The following is a 25,473-nucleotide window of genomic DNA, read 5'->3' as shown; positions in this document are numbered from 1 at the left end:
AATGTCATCGAGACCCCAGACATGTCTTATTTGGCCTACGCAATATTTTAAAATAGAAAACTTTGAAAAGTTAGAGGATTTTACTAAAAATCCAGATTCCTAGCTTTTCTTGAAAAAGTGGCAGATTAGCAAGCCAGGGCCTGCATTCCTGCATGTCAGTGACTGTCAGAATTGTCTGGAGCTGAGTAAGTGGCTGGCCATTTGGAGGGATCATGAGTTAGTTCTCCAGGCCACCACAGACCCTGGCGGTGGGGTTCAATATCAGCTGCCACTTAGCATCATGCTTACCCAATCTCTCCCTTATCCTTGAGAGTTATTTCTCTGAATCTGCATCTATATCAAATGCAGGAAAATGAAAGACAGATTGAGAAAGCCATATTTCAAGACAAATGGGAAAAGGCATATGGGTTTAATATGCATACAAAGGGTGCTGTGTGAAAGAATCATTGTTTCTATTTTTTTAATTATTTTTTTCAATTTTGAATTAACAGATTTACGTATTTTCGTAGTTATATCATGTTACTTCCTGATGTCAGAGTTCAGGAAAATAAAAATAGTTTGAATCTATTTTATGCATTTGACTTTCTTCTTCTGAGACTGCTCAATTCATCTATACGACCCAGCTGATCCCCACAGGTATCTAAGTTTGCACCCCCTGGACTAGATCGTCATATAGATAGTAAGACCCTCCCCTCCCCCATCCCTGAAAGACTAAAACCCGGTGAATGACTCAATTGAAAATACTTGTGTCATGGATCCTATTTTGGCCTAGAGGCTGTGCTTGATAATCTCTAATGCCTGTGGAGCTAAAACCTTCCGCAATTTCTGGATCTCAAGATGGCAGCCCAATCAATAACACGTTCACTTTGAGCAGCTGACCAAATAATCAATTGCCCAAGCAGGAGTCCATTTGTTTCATAAATACAGACACAGGTACCAGCCTCATGAACAGAGATAAAAGTGAAAGAGAATTGGGTAATCTATTTAATCAATTGGGAAGACAACCACCTGGCCAACTGACTGGAAGAGATCCATATTTGTGCCCATTCCAAAGAAAGGTGATCCAACCGAATGGGGAAATTACATTAATATAACACACAAGTAAAATTTTGCTGAAGATCATTCAAAAGCAGTTGCAGCAGTACAATGACAAGGATCTGCCAGAAATTCAAGCCGATTCGGAAGAGGGTGTGGAACATGGGATATCATTGCTGATGTCAGATGGATCTTTACTGAAAGCAGAGAACACCAGAAAGATGTTTGCCTGTATTTTATTGACTATGCAAAGGCATTTGACTGTGTGGATCATAACAAATTATGGACAATATTGAGAAGAATGGGAATTCCAGAACACTTAACTGTGCTCATGAGGAACCTGTACTTAGACAAAGAGGCAGTCATTTGAACAGAACAAGGGATCCTGCATGGTTTAAAATCAAGAAAGGTGTGCATCAAGGTTGTATCTTTTCACCATACTTATTGAATCTGTATGCTGAGCAAATAATCCGAGAAGCTGGACTGTATGAAGAAGAACAGGGTATCAGGATTGGAGTAAGACTCATTAACAACCGGTGACATGCAGATGACACAATCTTGCTTGCTGAAAGTGAAGAGGACTTGAAGCACTTAATGATGAAAATCAAAGACCACAGCCTTCAGTATGGATTACATCTCAACGTAAAGAAAACAAAAGTCCTCACAAATGGGCCAATAAGCAACATCATGATAACTGGAGAAAGATCGAAGTTGTCAAGGATTTCATTTTACTTGGATCCTCAATCAACGCCAATGGAAGCAGCAGTCAAGAAATCAAATGACGTATTGCACTGGGTGAATCTGCTGCAGAAGACTTCTTTGAAGTATTGAAAAGCGAAGATGTTACTTTGAGGACCAAGGTGTGCCTGACCCAAGCCATGGTATTTTCAATCACCTCATATGCGTGTGAAAGCTGGACAACGAATAAGAAAGACCAAGGAAGAATTGATGTCTTTGAATTATGGTGCTGGCGAAGAATATTGAATATACCATGGACTGCCAGAAGAAAGAACAAACCTGTCTTGGAAGAAGTACAGCCAGAAAGCTCCTTAGAAGCGAGGACAGCAAGACTACATCCCACGTACTTTGGACATGTTATCAGGAGGGATCAGTCCCTGGAGAAAGACATCCGGCTTGGTAGAGTAGAGGGTCAGTGAAAAAGAGGAAGACCCTCAACAAGATGGATTGACACCGTGGCTGCCACAATGGGCTCCAATATAGCAATGACTCAGGATGGCACAGGGTTGGGCAGTGTTTTGTCCTGTTGTACATGGGGTCCCTGTGAGCTGAAGGCACCTAACAACAACAAATTTAATCAAAGAAGAAAGCCAATCTTAACAATTTAGGCACATGGCCAACGATGCGCACAGACCAAGCAGAGAAAATCCCTTGTTTCCATAGCAGCAAGCCCGTCCTTCTTCCTTGTCTAAGAATGATCAGGTAATAATACTTATTTATTTTCCCATTTGACCCCCGGCCACTCAGGCAAGTTTGCATCCTGATTCATTTTCTTGGCTACAGTGTTACTCAGTTTTACTGTTTAGCCTTTTTTTTTTTTTTAATGTTGTACTCAGTTAAAAACCAGTTGCCATAACGTTGATTCCAACTCATGACGACCCCATGTATGTCAGAATAGAACTGTGCTGATTTTTTGAAAGTAGATCACAAGTTCTTTCTTACTAGTGTCTCTGGGTGGACTCGAACCTCCAATCTTTCAGGCAGCAGCCTAGCTCATTAACCATCTGCATCAATCAGGGACTCTTGTGCTCAGTTAACCGTCTTGGAGGAAGTACAACCAGAACGCTCCTCAGAAGAGAGGATGGCAAGGCTTTGTCCAGCTTACTTTGGACATGTCATCAGGAGGGACAAAACCCTGGAAAAGGGCATCAGGCTTGGTAAAGTAGAGGGTCATGGAAAAAGAGCAAGACCTTCAACGGTATAGATTGACACAGTGGCTGCAACAATGTGCTCAAACATAGCAGCGACTGTGAGGACGGCACAGGACCAGGCAAGCTTTAGTTCTATTATACATAAGGTCGCCGTGAGTCGGAGCCAGTTTGATGACATCTGACAACAACAAAAGGGGATTTGAAACATGGAAAGGGAGGGGAAAGTTCATGCATATACACAAACCTACACAAACACTCTGTCTTCAGCTTAAGGAACATCCAAGGAAGGGGGAAATTACTGACACCGACAGTGACCCAACAGATTTATACCCTCGAAAATGGGATGATTACAACTGGGTGGAAACGTATTTTTCATTGAGACAATGATTGGAAATAAATATGCAAAAATGAAAGTTGTTGGAGACTAAAGAGATTGTGGGAGCTTTGTTTTTAAATTCTGTGTAGTGATGTTACCTTATTTTATAATAATAAGCAAATAAAAATATAAGCTACAGCATAGAAATACATCATAAGGAAAATTCATTTGTAAACAAGTAAAGGGTGAAATCCGTTGGATTCTAGAATTACGGTGATGCCTTCCCATCGTTCTTAAAAGACAAACAGAAATCACCTTTCTTTGGCGACTAGAAATTATGAACGCAGAGGATGAAACTGCTGAGGCAGTTAAGAATGTCTGAGAAGGAAGCTTTGGACAAGGCCCGTCACACAATTCAGCAAGATTTTGTGCTCTAGTATATTCTGGAGGAATGTCAGTTCACCCTTCCCTTGTCTAACGATGTCGTTTAAAATAACCAAATTGGAGGCAATTGAAGCGAAATCGTCCAGGTGACTGTGATAGGACTAGAGCAATCTAACCCCCGAATGAGCAAGGGAAAGCTAAATAAAGGGTGGCAATTTAATTTTGTTCCTCCCATGTTACAACGTAAGTCTTAAGACGGCCCTGTTATGACTCATAAATGCAGGGAAAGCCCAGTCAGGCACAGCATCAATAGTTTATTTGTATATTTTGCTTGGGATAGGTGCTCGTGAAATCTTTGTGACTTAGAATCACAGAATTTTTACAACTGAAAAGAAAATGAAAATTATGTAGACCAAGTTTCTTATTTAAAAGATAAGAGGGCTTGACTGGTTAGTTGACAATGACTAGTACAAGGTCATAGAGCTCCTTGATGCCAAAGTCAGGAAGTTAGTTCTTTATACAGTTACTGATGGCACTCAAAACCAACCCAAACCCATTGCCATTGAGTCAATCCTGACTCATAATGACCCTACAGGACAGGAAACCCCTTAGGGTTTCCAAGGAGCGGCTGGTGGATTCAAACTGCCAACCTTTTGGTTAGCAGCCGAGCTCTTAACCAATGCACCACCAGGGCTCTGATGGAGCTCAGACATAGAAAAAATGCTTTGTAATGACAGTGATAATCACAAACCACAGCCATTAGAAGGCCATGCCTGTTTTTACCAATATGGAAATATTTTGTTATTTTGTTTTCTCACAACCTTTAGATTAAAACAGTTAGCTGCCGTTGAGTTGACCCCAGCTTATCGTGACCTTATGTACAGCAGAATGAAATGTTGACCAGTCCTTTGTCATCCTCACGATCACCAGCGTGTTCAAGTCCATTGTTATGATTATCGTGCAAACTCAGCTCACTGAGGGCACCCCTCACCCTCGCTGACCCTGTGCTTCACCAAACACAATGTCCTCCTCTAGCAATTGATCCCTTCTGATAATTGACCAAAGAAAGAGAGTGGGACAATGTACTGTTATGATCTATAAGATTTTCATTGGCTAATTTTCACAAGTAGACTGCCAGGTCTTTCTTCCTGGTCTCTCTTAGTCTGGAAGCTCAGCTACAACTTGTCCACCATGGGTGACCCCGCTGGTATTTGAAATACCAGTGACACAGCTTCCAGTCTCATGGCTACACTCATATCGCCATCAGACAACAAACTGACAGGCAGCTGGTGTAGATTAAAATAGTAACATCTGTATTTGGAGCTTCGATGGTACAGCAGTTAAGAGCTGCAGCTACTAACCAAAAGGTTGTCAGTTCAAATCCACCAGCCGTTCCTTGGAAACCCTAGCGGGCAGTCTTACTCTGTCCTATAGGGTCACTATAAGTTGGAATCGACTTGACGGCAACGGGTTTGGTACATTGATATTTCTGGTTAGTTATTATTATTATTATTGATATTTTGGGTTTTTTTGGGGGGGGGTTAATTATTTTCCACATAATACATTAGCTCCATAAAGAATTGTCAAATTCTTTGGCACTTTTCAAACATCTTAGCCATCTTTTGGCAATACTGAAAAAATCCTTGAAGAACACCTTTCTTTGCCGATCCCAAAGGATCGTTCTGCTCCACACCCAACAGAATCCAGGTCACCCAACGTGAGTGACACAATGATACATTTATTACAGCATCAGAATTGTACCTAGGGCAGCATTAGCTAGGAAAAAGATCTAATTAAGTGGTCAGGCACACTTAATTCTCCTGCACGGCTTTGCTTTTGGAAACCCATCAGTCGTCGGTCCTCGGCAAATTTCTTGAGGTGCCTATATGATAATTTTCCAGATAAACCACAACGTAGACCACAGAAACCTCAATTTTTACACAACGAGCTTCTTCAGCCCTTCACGCCTCACCCCCACGCACTTCCTTGTTACTGAGTGCCTCTTACACGTGCATTTTATTTCATGCTTTTATTAATCCAAGTCTTCCCTGCCGCCATTTCAGCAGTAACGAAAGACGCTGTATCAAATCAATGATCTCAGAGTGGAGAAACAGGGGCCAGCCCTGCCTAGCCTTTCGACCCACTGGGCAAGGGACTTGCGGAGTGTAACCTGAAGTCTGAAAGAGCTTTCTGGACTAGCCTGGAAGTACAAATGAGAACTGGTTTGTCTCCCAAGTCAACAATTAAAATGAAAAAGCCGATGCTGTCTACACACACTGGGGAAGAAAGAGCGACAGACAATAATCCTTGATGGACGATTATTGGAAGAAAGAAAGCAGAGTAGACGTTCTGTTCTCACTTTTCAAGGACAGAATGAAGTGACGGAACAGAAGACAGAGGGCGGGGTGGTTGCTGGGTGTCTAGGAGGGAGCAAACTTGCATAGTTTCTTGTGTTTGTCCTCTGGGCTCAGTTACACACGCCACACCATGGCTAAACTGAAAGGCCTGTGTTCAGCTGACAGACTGGCAGTTGAGTTCGTGTGGAGCAGCAGCAATTTGGGGACCATGAGGGCCAGCCCTGCTCTGAAAGGTGGCTGTCAACATGCATGGCCCATTGAGATTTTCTTCCAGCGACATTCTGAGCTGCTTGCAGGGTAGACATGCCAGCCTGGGACTGAAGGATGTTCTTGGTGTCTCAGTGGATGTCAATTGCAATAGTAAATCAAGAAGGTGAAAGGCAAAGAAGCATTCAGAACCCCCAAGTCAGCTTCAGACAGAATGTGTATTCTTCAATAACTGCATACTGGGTTCCCCAAATGTCGGTTACATCAAGGTGATTGGTAGTGTTTGTCATATAGTCATACATTCTATATCTGAGCCCTGGCGGTGCAGTGATTAAGAGCCATGGCTGCTAACCAAATGGGCAGTGGTTCGAATCCACCAGCCATTCCTTGGAAACCCTATGGGGCAGTTCTACTCTGTACTATTGGGTCACTATGAGTTGGAATCGACTCAACAGCAACAGGTTTGCTTTGATCTGTGTAGATCAGTTGTCTTGTTTCTCTACGATGGAACATGTGTGTGCTGGCCACGAACTCTCACTCCCAAGATTTTTGTCCCGTTGAGACTGCAAGAGGTGGCCATGAGGCCTTGAGCCATGGCTACTCACCATTCCTCCCAGAGCGAGTTTTCCCATTCTGTAGGACAAGACTCTTAGAGTTTTCTAGCTTTTATTGTAGATGATCCTGGTCATTTGAATCTAAAGCAATCAAGCTCACGGAGCTGTCTTCCCCACATAGGTACAGACACAGCAGACATATCCTAGCCCAAAGGGATACTGTGGATGGTACAATGGATATTTCCATGGGGACCATTGAAGACAGGTCAATGTCAGGTCAATATCACAATCCCCAAGGGTGATGGTCAGTTTTATGTGTCAACTTGACTAGGCTATAGTGCCAGTTATTCAATCAAACACTAATCTAAGTGTTGCTGTGAAAACATGTTTTAGATGTGATTAACATCTACAATCAGTTGACTTTAAGTAAAGGAGATTAGCCTTGATAATCTGGTGAGCTTGATCCAATCAGTTGAAAGGCCTTAAGAGCAAAACATAGGTTTCTCTGAAAAAGAAAATATTCCTCCTGTGGCCTGCAGCTTAGGTCCTGCTTAAGAGTTTCCAGCCTGTACTTTCTGACCACCTGCCCTATGGATTTGGGACTTACCTAGCCAGCCCTCACAATCACATAGGCCAATTCCCTGCAATAACTCAATCTAAAGATGATAGATGGATGGATAGCTGGATGGATGGATGGGTGGGTGGATGGGTGGTTGGGTGAGCGGGTGGGTGAGTGGATGGATGGGTGGGTGGGTGAGTGGATGGATAGATGGATTGACTGATGGATGGATGGAGGATAGATGGATGGATGGATGGATGGATGGATTGATAGATGGATAGGTAGGTAGGTAGATACACAGATAGATACACAGACACACTGGTAGATAGACAGGGAGATATATAGGTAGATAGATAGGTAGGTAGATAGATAGACAGACAGACAGAGAGGTAGATAGCTAGAAGATGGATGGATACCCTATTCCTATTCTGTGGCATCCCTGGGAGGTGCAAATGATTAAGTCCTGGACTTCTAACTGAAAGGTTGGCAGTTTGAACCACCCAGAGGCACCACAGAAGACAGATCTGGAGATCTGCTTCCAAAAGCTTATAACCTTGAAAACCCTATAGAGTACTACTATGAACAGTTGGAGTCATCATGAGTCGGAACCAACTTGGCTAAAACTACCAAAGACAACATTCCTGTTCTACCAGTTCTCTTTATCTGGTAGAACACTGACTGATACACCAGACACCCAAGCATGACTCAGGGTGGGAAAACTCTAAAAAAAACACCAAAGTTTCCCACAGCACAGTAGTGAAGGGGCTCACAATAAAAATTAAACTGATTTCCAGAAAATATAGAGATGCACTGTTGTTGCACATGGGAGTTTGTAGTCTGGGATTCATATTCATACGTTCTCATGGGAGTTTGTAGTCTGGGATTCATATTCATACATTCTCATATATTCATGTACTCTCTCTCTCGCTCTCGCTCCCTCACACACACTCACAGGCTGGTTAGTTTTTACCTGTGACCTTTACACCTTGTCTCTAGTATTTATTATACTTTGATTATTACACAGCAGCTTCAGTCTTATGATGACTTTGTGCTTTTTCCATTCTATGATGTCTGTAGGTATTTTAGGAACTCTCTTACTTATCTTCTGTTTCCCCATGAGCCGTATATGTTTTATATATAGGGCACATAAGGGGTATGAGATTAAGTAATAGAGCCCATTGATGGAAGCTGGATTTCTGGGCAGACTTGTGGGTTTCACACAGCCACTTTGATTCACTGGAAGTGGCAGCCCCTCATCATGCAAGCACAGCCTGGCACCTGTCTTCTTCAACCACCTGTTGATTGTGTATAATTTTTTGAAATACTTATTGCTACTCCAATCTTCAAATACTGTTTTTTCCCTATGCAATTTTAATCAATCAACAAACATTTAGCAGGCTCACCATCCAAGAAGAGCTCTAAATTCAAATCCCAGTCCTGCTGCCTGTCATGTCATTGTGAGGAAGATAACTTCTCCCCTGAACATCAGCTTCTGTTTATTTTAAAATGAGGATTATAATACTGCCTTCAGAGATCATTTCTAAGGATTAGAAATAAATCTTATAAGGCACTAACGTACATTGTTGTTGTTAGCTACGGTAGAGTCAACCCCAAACTCATGGCAAGACCATGCACGGTGGGGTGTGGCCATTGTGATCCATAAAGTTTTCACTGGCTGATTTTCAGAAAGTAGATCACCAGACCTTTCTTCCTATGCTCTCTTAGTCTGGAAGCTCCGCTGAAACCTGTTCAGCATCATAGCAACACACAAACCTCCACTGACAGAGAGATGGCGGCCACACATGAGGTGCCTTGGCCACACAGAGTGCCTGTGAACTACTACCCGCTGGAAGCAGTCTTTAACCATCTTTCAGCCGGAGTTGGTGGATAAATACCTTAGCTCACTCATCCCCAAGGATGAGATCATTCTGCTATGCCTATTCCACAAAGGCTAACAGATTCTCTAACTGGAGTAAGCTCCAGTTGCCACCACCTGCTTTATGAGTCACCTTTTATTGGCCTCTTTGCCTGTCACACCCTCCCATTTCCCTACAGATATTGCCTGGGATCTCCTGTCCAATAAATGGCTGGCACCCCAATCTATTCTACTTGGATCCACAATCAATGCTCATGGAAGCAGCAGTCAAGAAATCAAACAACAGGCTTAGCGGGCAGTGAGTCTGTGTTAATGGGGGAGGAACAAATCAGAAAAGGAGGGTGAGAATGGCTGCACAACTTGAAGGATGTGATCAACGTCACTGAATTGTACATGGAGAAATTGTTGAATTGGTGTATGTTCTGCTGTGTATATTTTCAGCGACCAAAAAAATAATAAAATAAAATAAATTATTAAAAAATAAATCAAACAACATATTGCAGTAGGCAAATCTGCTGCAAAAGACCTCTTTCAAGTGTTAAAAAGCAAAGATATCACCTCGAGGACTAAGGTGCACTTGACCCAAGCCATAGTATTTTTAATTGCCCCATATGCATGTGAAAGCTGGACAATGAGTAAGGAAGACAAAATAATTGACGCCTTTGAATTATGGTGTAGGTGAAGAATACTGAATACACCACGGACTGCCAGAAGAACGAACAAGTCTGTCTTGGAAGAAGTACAACCAGAATGCTCCTTAGAAGGAAGATGGGGAGACTTTGTCTCACATACTTTGGACATGTTATCAGGAGGGACCAATCCTTAGAGAAGGACATCATGCTTGGTGGAGTAGAGGGTCAGCCAAAAATAGGAAGGCCCTCAACAAGATGAATTGACACAGTGGCTGAAACAATGGGCTCAAACATAGCAATGCTTGTGAGGCTGGCACAGGACCAGGCAATGTTTCATTCTGTTGTACATGGGATCACTGTGAGTCAGAACCAACTCAACAGTACCTAACAACAACAACAGCAACAGATATTGCCTGGAATCACCTCTCCAGTGAACTGCTTGTGCTAAATCCTTGCCTCAGAATCTGCTTCTGGGGAAAGCCAAACTAAAATACTCAATCTCTCTCAGCGCTTCAACTTCAGGACCCCAGGGAAGCAGTACAATTGGCCCAACTTGGGTTATTTGACCATTCCTCATCCATCTCCTGTGATGGGGCGCAGGTCATGGAATAGCACAGCTGCCCAGACCTCTCCATCATCAGAGGTTGTAGGTGGTCATCATTCCCAGAGAAAGGGCCTATGGGGCAGATAGGCACTTCAAAACATGGCTGCCAAACTCACAATCTGGGCAGAAGCATCTCAGTCCCAGCCATTGACATGTCTGGTGCTTGAAGCTGGCTGCAGCTAAGACCTAACCGGGAGCTACCAGCCGTAGTGCTTTCACATGGCCTCCTCCCATGGCTTGTGCATTCCACGTTTCCTTTGTACCCGGCCACTGTTACCCAAAATCTTCTAAAAATCAGACTCCAGATTAAAAACAGAATCTGAAATCCTGAAATCCTGCCTTTACAGATGTATTAACAAAAGTCTTTATAACTTATAGAAGTAGTGGACTACCAAGATGCAGTGGTTCAGAGCTACAGCTGCTAACCAAACGGTCAGCAGTTCTTCTTTAGGAGTAATCTGTAGATCCTTCCGGCAGTGCGTGTAGCCCTCTGGCCAGAGCTGTCATGGCCCTTCCTCCAGTCCCCTGAGGTCAATCAAACTTGTAGTATCTACCAGTTACTATACTGCTTAAAGTGGCAAAGGGACCCCTCAGAAAAATCCCCAAGGTTCAGATGTGTGTCTTTGAAAAGAAGGTCATCCACAATTTGTTAGACATATTCCTTACTTCCAGCTCCTTCAAAACCAATTTTTTTAGCTAATATTAACTGAGTACATTGTATATGTCAATACTGTGTTTAATGTGTTAAATGTTCTACCTGGATGATCTCACTTAATCCTTGTTGTTGTTGGTGGTGGTTGCCCTTGAGTAGGCTCAACTCATGGCGATCCCAAGTACAACAGAATGAAACATTGCCCAGTTCTGTGCCATCTTCATGAGTCCACTGTCACGGCTACTGTGTCAGGACATCTCATGGAGGGTCTCCCTCATCCTCTACTTTACCAAACATGATGTATATTTCTAGCAATTGACCTTTCTTAATGATGTGTCCAAAGTAAGCAAAGAGAAATGCAGAGCTTTCAAGAAGCTAAATGATGTGTCCAAGTTCATTTCACTCTTTACTGGCAGGATGGTGCTAGGACTCAAGTCTAACTTCCAAGATCAGGTGTCCTGCCCGTGGACAAGCAAATCATCAAACTTCCTGATTTTGGTCTGGGTGTGGTCCAAAGCATCTCAGGGTGCAACAGCATATGTTATAAATGGGAAATATGTAAATAGTACATCTAATTTAAGAAACCCATTGAAAAGGAGGTGGAGAGAAGGAGGCAACTGCAGAGATGGGAAAATTTATACTTCTGCATCACTTAATCCCAGAAGTTGTTTCCTTCGCTTAAAAAAAAGTGGGGGAGGGAAGAGATTTATTCCTAGTATTTTCTAGAATCTAAACACATTGAAGCATAAATCATATGGGAAAACTCATCATTTTATAGCTCAAGCTATGTAGTGTATGGGATTAGCAAGCTTCATTTTTCTTCTCCTTCATCTCACCCCGAGCCCCCAAATAAATTCACAAACCTCTTACAGAAGCAATACTGTTGCCTAAGAAATCCAGCAAAGCAAGGAAACAGTGATTTTGCACTGATCTGGATGTAAAGTTTGAATAAGATACTGTATTTTAAAAATTGATTTTGTATACTCCTTGGGTCAATTTCCTGGGATTAGAAGTTTCTTGAACACTTCACGTTCTCTTCAGGCTACTCAGATATCAGTAAAAATAATGAAAATGGAGACCACGCAGAACAATACCATAATTTAGGAGTCGGGTAATGGGTGAAAGATGCTAATCCCAGTTGAGAGGAGTTCATAAAAATGAATCTCAGACCCCCTCCGGGTACCTAGAGTACTGCATCCTGAGTATTTATGGTGGAGCATGGGAAGGATGGGGAAACAGAGCCAGCAAGGGCCAATCTACTGAACAGCTGGGGATCATTTTGGTGTTAAAATGAAGTTGTAAAGGATACCATTTAGATAAAAATCATATTCAAAAAGAATTATGCCTGTATTCCAAATAATGTCGAGTTGCAGAGCAATTTTGAGTTTTATATGCTTAGCAAACATCTGCTTGCTTTTAAACTTTACTCATCTTATACCATAAAGTTGGGTTCGGTTTCAAAAATCTCCCATATTTTTATGTTGGGGTGACCCAGTGAAAGGGGTTTATGAAAATGTTTAATACAAAAATATTGTGCATACTTATCATGAACAGACTTTTCAAAAAGCATTAGTTTCAGAGAGGTGATGTATACAGTGGTTAAGCGCAAAGACTCTAGAGTCAAACTCCACCAGCCCAAATTTCACCTCCAGCCCAGCATTCCCGACATGCTATGTGGCCTTGGGCAAATTGCTTAACTTCTTTGTGCTTCAGTTTCCCCATCTGTAAAAATGAGATCAGGCCAGTGCATCCTTCTGTGGCTGCCATGAATATTAAAGAAGTCCTGGGCACATAAAAAGCATCACGTTCGTAGTAACTTTCATCATCATTAAAATTATTCTCATTGAATTGGAATGTCAGGTAAACAGTATAAAATTGGAATTACATGCTTACCCCAAACAGGTTTTGAAAGAATAAAAAGAGATCCTAAGCATGAACAGTGTCAAGCTCAAAGGCTGTGTGCAGAGGTATTAAAATAGAATTTCTGGTTAGCCAAAACCCACTTTTGTCATCAGCTCTCATCACTGAGTGGAGTAAATTTGACCATTCTCCAACAAAAGGAAGTAGTTACCACCAACTAAATCAAAACGGTCTTTACTAGTTTAATGCCTTCATGTCCTTATTATTTTTTCATATTAAGACAACTTCCTGTGCATTACCAGAGACTTAGTCACTTGGTGTTATGGATTGAACTGTGTCCCCCAGAAGTGTGTGTCAACTTGGCTAGGCCATAATTCCCACCAAGTATTGTGTGATTGTCCACCATTTTGTCATCTGATTTGATTTTCCTCCATGTTATAAATCTTACCTCTATGATGTTAATAAGGTGGGATTAGCAGCAGTTATGTCAATGAGGCAGGACTCAATCTACAATATTAGATTGTGTCTAAAGCCAATCTCTTTTGAGATATAAAAGAGAAAAGTGAGCAGAGCGACAAGGGGACCTCTTACCACCTAGAAAGCAGCATCAGAACAGAGTGCATCCTTTGGACCTGAAGTTCCTGCATGGAGAAGCTCCTAGGCCAGGGGAAGACTGATGACAAGGACCTTCCTCCAGAGCCAACAGAGAGAGAGAAAGTCTTCTTCTGGAGCTGAATTTGGATTGCTAGCCTACTGTTGTTGTTGTTAGGTGTCATTGAGTCAGTTCCAACTCATAGCGACCCCATGTACAACAGAACAAAACACTGCCCGGTCCTGCGCCATCCTCACAATCCTTGTTATGCTTGAACCCATTGTTGCAGCCACTGTTTCAATCCATCTCCTTGAAGGTCTTCCTGTTTTTCGTTAACCCTTTACTTCACCAAGCATGCTGTCCTTCTCCAGGGACTGATCCCTCCTGATAGCATGTCCAAAGTATGTGAGACATAGTCTCACCATCTTTGCTTCTAAGGAGCACTCTGGTTGCACTTCCTCCAAGACAGATTTGTTCATTCTTTTGGCAGACCATGGTATATTCAATATTCTTTGCCAACATCACAATTCAAAGGGGTCAATTTTTCTTCAGTCTTCCTTATTCATTGTCCAGCTTTCGCATGCATATGAGGAGATTGAAAACACCATGGCTTGGGTCAGGCACATCTTAGTCTTCAAGTGACATCTTTGCTTTTCAACACTTTAAAGAGGTATTTTGCAGCAGGTTGGCCCAGTGCAATGCGTCTTCTGATTTCTTGACTGCTGCTTCCATGGGTGTTGATTATGGATCCAAGTAAGATGAAATTCTTGACAACTTCAATCTTTTTTCCGTTTATCATGATGTTGCTTATTGGTCCAGTTGTGAGGATTTTTATCTTCTCTATGCTGAGGTGTAATCCATACTGAAGGCTGTGGTCTTTGATCTTCATCAGTAAGTGCTTCAAGTCCTCTTCACTTTCAGCAAGCAACGCTGTGTCATCTGCATAACGCAGGTTTGTTAATGAGTCTTCCTCCAACCCTGATGCCCCGTTCTTCTTCACAGAGTCCAGCTTCTCAGATTAGTTGCTCAGCATACAGATTGAATAAGTATGGTGAAAGGATACAACTTTGACACACACCATCCCTGACTTTAAACCACGCAGTATCTCCTTGTTCTGTTCGAATGACTGCCTCTTAATCTATGTACAGGATTCTCATGAGCACAATTAAGTGTTCTGGAATTCCCATTCTTCCCAATGTTATCCATAATTTGTTATGATCCACACAGTGGAATGCCTTTGCATATTCAATAAAACACAGATAAACATCTTTCTGGTATTCTCTGCTTTCAGCTAGGATCCATCTGACATGAGCAATGACATCCCTGGTGCCATGTCCTCTTCTGAATCTGGCTTGAGTTTCTGGAAGTTCCCTGTCAATATACTGCTGCAGCCACTCTTGAATGATTTTCAGCAAAATTTTACTTGCATGTGATATTAATGATGTTGTTCGACAATTTCCTCATTTGGTGGTATCACTTTTCTTGGGAATAGGCATAAACATGGATCTCTTCCAGTTGGTTGGCCAAGGAGCTGTCTTTTAAATTTCTTGCATAGGCTAGTGAGCACTTCCAGGGCTGCATCCATTTGTTGAAACATCACAGTTGGTATTCTGTCAATTCCTGGAGCCTTGTTTTTCACCAGTGCCTTCAGTGCAGCTTGGACTTCTTCCTTCAGTACCATCAGTTCCTGATCATATGTTACCTCCTGAAATGGTTGAACGTCAACCAGTTCTTTTTGGTACAGTGACTCTGTGTATTCCTTCCATCTTCTTTTGATGCTTACCACGTTGTTTAATATTTTTCCCATAGAATCCTTCACTATTGCAACTTGAGGCTTGAATTTTTTCTTCAGTTCTTTTTCTTGAGAAATGCCGAGCATGTTCTTCGCTTTTGGTTTTCTATCTCCAGGTCTTTGCAAATGTCATTATAATACTTTACTTTGTCTTCTCGAGCTGCCCTTTGAAATCTTCTGTTCAGCTCTTTGACTTCATCATTTCTTCCATTTGCTTTAGCTACTCAACGTTCAAGAGCAAGTTTCGGAGTCTGTTCTGACGTCTATTTTGGTCTTTTCTTTCTATCCTGTCTTTTTAACGACCTCTTGCTTTCTTCATGTCTGATGTCCTACTAGATTACAAGAAAATAAACTTCTCTTTGTTACAGCCATCCATTGGTGGTGTTTCTGTTATAGCAGCGCTCGATGACTAAGACACATGGTGTAGAATGAACCCTAGTGGTACAATGGTTAAGTACTTGGCTGCCAACTAAAAGTTTGGCAATTTGAACCCACCCAGAATCTCCTTGGAAGAAAGACCTGGAGATCTACTCCTGTAAAGATTGCAGCCCAGGACGCCCTACGGAGCAGTTCTTCTCTGTAACACATGGAGTTGCTATGAGTTTGTATTGACTCAAAGGCATCTAACAACAACAAAAGCATTGTGTTAAGTAATAAGTAATTTTAAACCCAAACAGTGGTTTCGAGGGAAAAAGACCTGGTGATCTTCTCCCTTAAAGTTTACAGCCAAGAAAACCCTATGAGGCAGGTATAGTCTGTCAATTTGGCCACTATAAGTCAAAACGCACTCAACAGCACCCAACAACAACAAACAAACTGAAATGAATCTCTCCTCTCACCTTAGAAGGCATGCACAAAATTTTCTTTTTGGTCTCAAATCCTGATTTTGTTCGTTTATTATTTGCTCTATTCATTAAAAGCAAAAATAAGAAATACAGAAATAAATCCATTGAAGGCTCCATTTAACTACGTTCTGATGGTTTGTAGATTTATTATTGTTGTTGGAGTTTAATTGTTAACCTTGTTGTTAGGTGCCATGGAGTCGGTTCCAACTCATAGCAACCCCATGCACAACACAACGGAACACTGCCCAGTCCTGGGCCATCCTCATGATCATTATTATGCTTAAGCCCATTGTTGCAGCCACTGTGTCAATCCATCTCATCGAGGGTCTTCATTTTTTTCACTGACCCTCTACTTTACCAAGCATGATGTCCTTCTCCAGGGACTGATCCCTCCTGATAACGTGTCCAAAGGATGTGAGACGTTAACATTAGCTCTGTAAAATCTCCAAACGTTGCCTGAATGATGAATCATCTCCACAGACCCCTTTTCAGGAAGAACCTGGAAGGCGGTTCACCAATGTTTGAAGTCTAGATTGCTGCATCAGCAAGAACCCTACCTTGTCCAGAAAAAAAACAACTTGTTCCTCACAGTCTATTTGCCTCACAGGAGCCAGAGTAAAAATGCAAATATAATCATATCAATCCACAACTTAAAGCCCTTCATAACTCAGAAATTCCCTCAGGATGGAGGTCAAAATCCTTAACAGAGAGTATATGACATGACCCTGGACCAGCTCCAGCCTGTCCTCCCTCCACTCTCCCCTGACCCTGCATGGGGTCCAGCTTCACTGGTTCCTTCAACCTGCAAGCTCCTTGCTGGCCAGCGCTGACCAGAGCCATGCCACACCCTGGAAGACCAGTTGTCTGGAGTCCCGTGGGCACCAATGTTCACTGCAGTACTGTGCATAGTAGCCAAAAGGTGGAAACAGCCTAAAGGTCCATCAACAGGCAAATGGATAAACACAATGTGGTATGTACATACAATGCAATATTATTCATTCATAAACAGAAATGAAATCCTGGTACATGCTACAACATGAATGAACCTTGAAAACATTATGCTGTGTGAAGTAAGTCTGTCACAAAAGGACACATTTTGTACGGTCCTATCACATGAGCTATCTAGAATAGGCGCATACATAGAGGCCAAAGTTTATTAGTGCTTACCAGGGGTAGGCAGGAAGGAGGTGGAAAGGAGAACTCAATGCTTAGGGGACACTGAGCTTCTATTAAGGGTGATGGAAAAATTTGGGAACGGATAGTGGTGATGGTTGAACAGCATGATGAATGTCATTAATGTCACACAACTCTACGCATGAAGATCGGTGAAATGGGAAAGGTTTTATTACACGCATATATATACATATTTTATTGTTATATATGTATATAACAATAAAAAGTCTTCAAATATTTGTTCAGTATGTGTTGCTTGATGGAATACAGTCTTTTTTAAAAAAGAAAAACTGAATGAAATTGAATGCTTCTAGGTGGGGCATACAGTGTCCAATTCACTGTCCCTATTGCTCTTACCTTTTATATCGTCTACATTAGCTACTTGCCGCTGAAGACCTTCGAGTTTAAGATGCCTTCTGTCTTCTCATATTAACCTACGCTAATTCGCATCTTAAATGCAGTCCAAAGGATGGTTATGGATTTGTGGAAAAGAACCATGCCCCAGCCACGTATGTGCCGATGAAATATGTGCAGTGGGAAAAAATTGGGAGCGTCAGGCTCGTCATGTTGCCCAGCGTGTGTACCAACAATCCATCACTGCTAACTCTCTACTTGGCCTGGTATGTGGGCGCTACTGCATGCTGCTGTCTACAGCTGACTACGATCTGTCACTATCCCAAAAGCCCAGCACACCAACGTTTCCTCCAGGCTCCCAGGGCACTGGTCTGACTTCACCACGCCACTTCTTGTCTGTTGATGCTGAAGGGCAGAATTTAGACTCAGAGGAGAGAGGGAAGAAACTCGGTCCTGTGTATCATGTAATGTGTTTACGTCCCTGAAAGGCAAACAGCAGTTTGCGACTAAAAAGATATTTTTACCATTGGATTTCATCTGAATACCTTGTCCAGCCTTTCCCCTGCAAATTAAGAGAGCAGAAATATTCTTTTAACAAAGAAAAAGTGATTTTGCTATTAATTTTATTCCTTTAGTAATCCCACCTTTGTTGTAGTATCATCCTAACGTTTTAGTATATCTTAAACTTGATTTGAAAAGGAACCAAGTGGTTAAGTGTTCAGCTGCTAACAGAAAGTTCGGCGGTTCGAACCCACCAGCCGTTTCTCAGGAGAAAAACCTGGCATTCTGCTCCCATAAAGATAATAACCTTGAAAACCCTATGGAGCAATTCTATTCTGTTCTGCTATTGGGTCACTGTGAATCGAAATTGACTTGATGGTATCGAGCTTAAATTTGTTAGCATCTTACATTACAAAAAAAATTAAGACATTTTTAAGAAAAAAATATATATACTGTCTTCTTGCGTGTTTTACATTTTTAAGACTATTCTCTATGTGTATAACACAGTAGAAAGCTCAGTTTTAAGCAGTTGAAATTAAGCAATATTTTAGCTCTAGCCAATTTTTCCAGGTAACTTGGCATTTGATAGACGCAAGCTCTAAAAACAGGGATGCTGTACATTATATTCCCTCTGTTTGAATTGTGGCCGGATGCATTCTACTTGCACCTCAGTGACAGAGGTCCTCTGCTTTTCTTAAGGACAACCCACCCATGTGAATATCCCTTTATAACACACTACCAAGTTGTAACTCTTTTCTGTTCGAGATCGTGATGATACCTACAGCAAAGAAGAAGTCACAGCAGACAATTTCAATGGACCAACTTCCCCAGAGAAAAGTCAGCCCTTCTGTATGCATGGCCATCACCCATGGTATTTGTTGATGGTGGTTTAAAAAAATACTTTGTCCTCACAAGAGAAAAATAAATATGGTTGTCGAAGCAATACTTTTGTGTGCTGTATCAGTAACTCATTCCGTTTCGTGATCTGAGCTTGAGAAATTCTCAAGAAAGGTATAGCCTCTTTTTATATATATATATATATATATATTTATAAATAAATAGAATCTATTTTAAACAGGACCCTTGAATCCCTGAATCTCCTGCAACATTGTCCTCATCCTTTTAGATCAGGAAGAGCAAGTAAAAGACAAAGGACCCCATTTAGACTTTAAAATAAAGAGAAAGTACAAGTTGATAAACAATAAACATTAACGATCTTTTTCTTCCCCCGCTACTGTGAGAGATTTATTTCTTCCGTATTCTCAAAAGTAAAACACCCGGCATGGGGCTGCTCCTGCCCCGGCTGGGTTAGCGGCCCTGGTGCAGCTGTGCACATCTGTGTCTGAGTCCCCACTGAAACACAGCTCCACAGCATCATCCTCCAAGCAAGGAGCTCTGGGGGTATACACCCCTATCTTTAACGTCCCCCAAGGAGTTGTTTCTTCATTTGGGTCCCACAGTTAGCTACTTCTGTGCAAGGCTAATAGAGCACCCATTTGCTGATCTTCCATTTTGATCTTCGTTTGCCCCAGATGTTGCAAAGAGAAAATATCGGACAGGAGAAATAATACATCAGACAGGTCTTCTAACACTGGAAACCACCACACTGGCATCTCAAGGCTTGAGCGTCAGAACCTGGGGCAGCACCTCTAAGCCCACGCTGCATGGAGGGCCTGGCAGGTGCCAATTTCCTCCAGCTTCCTGGGGACAGATCTTTCACCGAGTTCACAGTAATTTTCTGGGGCCTCCCAGCTGAGCCAGCCAAAGCTGCTAATCTTAAAAACAACTTCTAGGGCAAACCCGGTATGTTAATTTGAAAGCAATATCCAAGCCTGCAACGGGGGGGTGGGGGGGAATTAGCATTTATTAAATTCCTGCTATGAGCTACGCACTTTACGTGCATTGTCTCAAGGAATTCTTAGAACTGCGCTGTGCTATGAGCTGTATCAGTCTTGCTCCACAGATGACACAACTGAGGTTCAGAGAGCTTAGCTAATTCGCTTGCCAAGTCACCCAGCTTGTTACCTACAGCCCGTTAACCTAGGTGTCTATTTAACTGTGGGAGGACATTAATGATTCAGTGGTAGAATTCTCGCCTTCCAGGCAGGAGATCCGGGTTCGATTCCTGGCCAGTGCACCTCATGCCAAACCACCACCTGTCTGTCACTGGAGGCTCGAGTGTTACTATCATACTGAACAGGTTTCAGCAGAGCTTCCAGACTAAGACTAGGAAGAAAGTCCTGGCGATCTACTTCAGAAAATTAGCCAGTGAAAAACCTATGGAACACAACAGTCTGATCTGCATTTGATCATGGGGATGGCATAGGACCAGGCAGCGTTTCATTCCATTGCGCATGGGATTGTCATGAGTCAGGAGTCACTAGGAGTGGGGTGCCAACTCAACAACAACAACAACAATTGTGCCAAGAGGGTTTCAGAATATACAGCATCACAGCATTGCCTGAGATTTCTTTTCACTTCCACATTCCGATTATCAGTGTAGAATTACAAAGGGATATGAAGAAGAGATGTAGAGTTACAAAGAGCGTAAGCTGTTCCGCTGAGTGCTCTGGAAAGCTGAACCCCCGTGGCTCATACCTGCTGAGTGGGAAGCAAGCCACCTGACTTTCAAAGAGAATCTCAGATGGACAGCTTTCAGGGGGATTGGCATATATGTTAGCCTCTTAGAAATAGCCATTAAACCAGAAATCTTCAGATTTCTAGAACATTCTGTTTGGCTCGGGGTTAGGTATCAAAAACGCAGTCTTCCTTATTCTGTTTGAATGAGGTTTCCAAATGCTGAAGACTTCTGCAATCTAGTTCCAGCCCCTCCCTGTCTTTACTCAAGGAAGACGGAAGTTTGGGAAACACCCAAATTCTAATCAAGCCACTCATGTGTCACCTTGCACAGGCTGCAAAATAAGTTAACCCCGTGATGTATGCCTTCTTGGGCCTAGAGATTTCTAGCTACCAAGAACTGATTTTTAATAATTTTTTTTAAAAAGATGACTTTGACAATTGTTGTGAAAAGTTTTCAGACTGATGACTGTATTTCATTTTAGGACATAGAACTCTTGTCTATCAGAAAGCAATACAGTACGATTGTCAGCCACCAAATCATTCCATATTCCTACATGGAATATTCACAGGTGTGTGGCCAGCATCTCTGTGTCCCTTTTTCCTGTAACAATCCTGACTAGGGAAGTTTGTGGAAGGGAAATCATTTATTTTCACTAACAACATTTTCCTTGAGGCTGCTTAGATGTTTTACAGATATATTTGTTGTTGCAAATGCTGTCAGTGAAAACTTAGTGAGTTACTCTCTGAAAAGACACTCGGAAACTGAGGTCCAGGTATTGACTTCCGTTTGTTTAGAGTATAGACAAACTAATTAAATTCAATATTTTTCAAAAGCTCTGCTTCACTGAGATTATGACCTTAGAGCTTCTGTTACCACAAACATGTCACACTTCCTGGTACACAAAAAAGAGCCCTGGACTCGGAGAAGGAGACCTTGGTTTGCACCCCACTTTTAGAATTATATTCATCTTGGTTGATATCCCAGAAGCCACAGCACCTCTACCCTCAGTTTCTCTACTTAAAAAGAAGCTGAAAAACGGGCTGATGTCTAGGGCCTCTTCAAACTTTAACATATTTATTTTAACCTGCTAGGCACGTTTTCAAGAAGAGCGAATCTTAACCCATTTTTTTTTTTTTAATTCAGAACTAACATACCTAAATATACCTAACCAACATACCTAAATTATAAGTGGAGTTCCTAGGTGGTGCACTTGGTTAACATGCTCAGCTGCTAACCAAAAGGTTGGAGGTTCAAGTTCACCCAAAGGCACCTCAGAAGAAAGGCCTGGAGATCTTCTTCCAAAAAATCAGCACAATTCTACTCTGACACACATGGGGTTGTCATCAGTCGGAATCAACTCCACAGCAAGTACAGGGGGAGGAAGTATAAGTGAATAAATAAAAGGATGCAAATGAAGGAAAACAGAGGCAGAAGTTATTTCCCACATCCTAAATCTCCCCAACTGGAGAAGCAAGCTGACATTGTCTTGTTGCCTTGAGCAGATGTCACAAGTGACCCCCGATGTGGCTGCCTTGGCGTCTGTCCTCAGCAGTGCCAAACTGAGAGAATAGCTGTCCAGAGGGCCCACTGGGTGCCAAGAGGACCATCACCCCACCTGTGCTTCCAGCGTCCTTTTCCAGACCCGGTGGTGGGCACCCACCCCGCGCAGCAGCTGGGCAGCACAGCTTGGGGCCCATCCCACAAGGACACCCATGAAAATGGGATTTCAGGGGACACACAATTCCTCTTCCAAATCAGAGTCTGGTTACCCCTAATCCTCTTTGGACATAGACCAGTGGAAGCTTATGTACTAACGAGTACATTTTTGTTTTGAATGTAACTCAACCAAGACAACTGTCAGCGCTGGCAGGGGGGTGGGGGAGGGAGAACTGGAAATAGTTGTAGGAGTGGCCTTTTTATGCCAAAGGCGCCAACAACTTCAGAGAAAGGGGGAAAAAAATCTCTTCTGATAATTTTTAGCTGTTTCCTGCTAACAGACGTGAATGTCTCAATATCTGATAAACATTTAAGAAGTGTGATCTCATTAAGGCTGTTTGAACAAATGAGGTGAACCAGCTATCCTTTCTGGAGAGCTGGATCTCCGGGAAGTCAAATCCAATTCCAGCCAGCTTTGATTAACAACCTGAACCCAACCCCTGTCTTGGGCTCACTGTATCATGCCAGGTTGTGCCTAGATACAGAGACGGAAGGTGCCTGTGACCTACCAAAAGTAACCACCAACCATTCATTTAACAAGAATCTTAATGCCCACCCGGGCAGGCCCTGTGCCATGCACTGAGGATATGAAGATGAGGTCGCGTAGTCTCTGTCCTTACAGAATGTGCAGGGGCCCTGGTGGTGCAGTGGTGAAGAGCTTGGCTGCTAACCAAAACGTCGGCAGTTCGAATCCACCAGCCGCTCCTTGGAAACCCTATGGGGCAGTTCTACTCTGTCCTATAGGGTCTCTATGAGTCGGAATCGGCAACAGGTTTTATGGAGTGTGCACACAGACAGGCAGAGACATACTGGAAGTGTGAATTGCAATGACAGAGGTGTGTCCAGATATGTCTCCCTGCTGGAGGGCTGTCGTGAGCATCCACTGAGTGACAAGACTGGGGAAAGTGAGGACAAAGAAGAGATGGTTCTTGTTTTTTTCAGAACCTGAAAAGAAACTCATGCCCATCCCAAGGTGGATAGATGTGACATTCTGAGTGAATGAAGCCAATCTGTTCACGGATGATAAAAACATTTTCAGGTAAACACACAGATACTGATCATGCTATCAAAGAGGAATTCGTTTTATTTACTAAACACCTCCCTCTGCTGGGCTGGGTTGTAGCCAGTCAGAACTACAAGATATGTAAACCCAACTGGTTTTCCTATTGCTTTTTTTTGATTATAGTTTCTCCAATCTCCCAGCTCTATATTTACTCAATATTTTACCCTACTTCAAACTGAAGAATTCAGTTGTCCCTCTTAACTCATTCATAAACACTACAGAGAAAAACCAGTTCTTAAGATGGCCAGATAGCAGCTGATTGACACACTGAGGCTGGATTACGTAGGAAGCAAGCAATGCCCTCCCTGAGCCAAGGTTATCGTGAAGTGCAACGTGAGTGACCTTCCCAGCCAATGTTGCGTCTATAAAATGATTGGAACACTGCCCCGTTCGCACATGGAACCAGAAAATAGAGTGAAATAAAAAGAATCCATCCCATACCTCTGATTTCATCATCTTGCTACAGCATCTCCCCAAGGCCTTCCTCGAACCCAGTTGCCAAGGAGGCGTGAGGGGTTATCCTCTCTGAAACATCATTAAAGATTCTGCAGGGCCCCTGGGGACGCTGGGGAAAAGTTCTGTAGGGAAGCTGGCCGCTTCTCTGGGTTCATCATATGGAAAGTATATTTCTCAGCACAGCTGGCAAACAAATCTCTTGGAAGGAGATAGCCAAGAGGCCCGCGATTGGCCCTCGAATAATGAGTTCAGCATCTTTCGCTCTCCCCAGCCTGCAATATTCCTCCTCCCTTGGAGTTATTTATTATTATTCAATATTTATGCAAGCTACAAATGTGCTTCTCCCAAGGAATAAAAAGTGGCCCACGAGTCAGGTCCACAGGCGGAGGCTTCCAAGCAGAGGGAGCGGGGAAGTGGGTGGATGACTGAAGTTATCTAGAGACCAGGGACCACTCTAGGCGTGGGCAGCTTCTGGTGGACCAGGTCTCCTCTAGGCTGCTGCGGGTTGTAGGAGGAAAAAGCCTGACCTCCCCGTGCCTTTGGCCACTCCCTGCTTGTTTTGTAAATAGAAGTCAAATAAACCATCCAGAATTAGGACTTGCACCATAAACGGCAGATCATATTCCTAGGCCAGAGCCAAAGGAGGGGAAGCCATTAACCCTTTCCTGCCTAGCAGTACATATAGCAACCATGAACTTCAGCCTCTGGGAAGCTGCTGTACCATTGACGGTGCATGCAGCCGAAAGGCAGGGGCTTTTTGGACTCTTTGAAACTGCAGAAATGGGTATGTGCCGCAGACCGCTGTTTTTGCAGGGTATTGTATGAGATGTCTGAATTTGGAGGAGGAAAAACAGAAATTTTGGAAATCTTTATTTGTTACACATATGTCCCAATAGACCCCAGTGGAGACTCTGCACGTAATTAGTGGTACTTCATATGTACCAGTAAACACTTAGGGTAGGCTTGTGGGAGGGGACAAGGAAAAAAAATCCATACCACCTACCAAAAATTCAGACACACTCAACGATTCAGCATGCTTCCATTAATGAAAACGCATGGTACCAACAAAAAATTCAAAGCAGAAAATAATAGTATCAAGTAATGCTTTGAAACTTGGATGCGTAACCTGTGAAACCCCCCGCCCCCTCCATGATTTGTATCACTATTCAGAGATGGACCGCCTGACGACCTTCAGCAGCGATCTCAGCACGGCTAATGCTGACCAGGAAGTTGTTGTTGTTAAGTGCTGTCGAGTCGATTCCGACTCATAGCAACTCTATACACAACGAAACACGGCCCAGTCCTGCACCGTCCGCATAGTTGTTGCTATGCTTGAGCCCACTGTTGCAGCCACTGTGTCAATCTGTCTTGTTGAGGGTCGTCCTCTTTTTAGCTGACCTTCTTCCTTACCCAGCATGATGTCCTTCTCCAGGAACGGAGCTCTCCTGATAACATATCCAAAGTATATGAGACAT

This window comes from Trichechus manatus, unplaced genomic scaffold (genome assembly GCF_000243295.1).
Source record: "Trichechus manatus latirostris isolate Lorelei unplaced genomic scaffold, TriManLat1.0 scaffold00025, whole genome shotgun sequence".
Classification (NCBI taxonomy): domain Eukaryota; kingdom Metazoa; phylum Chordata; class Mammalia; order Sirenia; family Trichechidae; genus Trichechus; species Trichechus manatus.
The sequence above is the reverse complement of the archived record's forward strand: the minus strand, read 5'-3'. Positions refer to the sequence as shown.